Consider the following 830-nt stretch of genomic DNA (forward strand, 5'->3'; position numbering starts at 1 on the left):
CATAAGATTCTAGAGACAGAGCTCATCAGTTAACATTTATACATTTCAGTGGATAATTGTTTTAAGAGATGACTTGCAATGTTAAAAATAGGTGAAAATACAATGTAAACATTCAAGACCTCATTGTATACTGCTAAAATATAGAATGCCTGTACAACCCCATTTCTAAAAAGTTGGGACGCTGTGTAAAATGTGAAGAAAAACAACAATGATTAGCAAATCATTTATATCCTATATTCAATAGAAAATAGTACACAACATAAATTGTTGAAAGTAAGAAATTTGTTTCTGCATCAAATTCAGAATGGGCATGTATTTTTCAAGATTTTTTTTTCTAATTTAACATTTTGTTGTCTTTGTGCTATTTTAAATTAAATGATAAGCACATCATTGCATTCTGTTTTTATTACCATTTTACTCAGCATCCCAACATCTTTGGAAACAGGGTTGGAAGAACAAGCAGAAATGTAGATTAAAAGATAAAGTGTGCAACCTAGTGGACTCTAATTGCACTCTAGGGGCTCTGCAATGATTCTCTTTCAAGATGGGCTCAATACTGAGAGTTACTGTGGACAAGATTCTGTTAAATGACTGAAGTGTTCATCAATTTTAATAAATGAACATTATTAAATCAAACCATTTTTAAATGGCTAATCTTAGCCTCAATATGAGGACATTTTAACCTAAAATGTATTTCTGAGAAACCTTTGTTCTAACAGTATAAAACATAAGATCCCATATTAGCAAATTTAAAATTAAAAGATACCAAAATTACATTTAAATAATTGACACTGCAATTCAAGAATGATTCAGGTATGAAAATAGTATTT

The sequence above is a fragment of the Esox lucius genome, chromosome 14, assembly GCF_011004845.1.
Source record: "Esox lucius isolate fEsoLuc1 chromosome 14, fEsoLuc1.pri, whole genome shotgun sequence".
Taxonomy (NCBI): domain Eukaryota; kingdom Metazoa; phylum Chordata; class Actinopteri; order Esociformes; family Esocidae; genus Esox; species Esox lucius.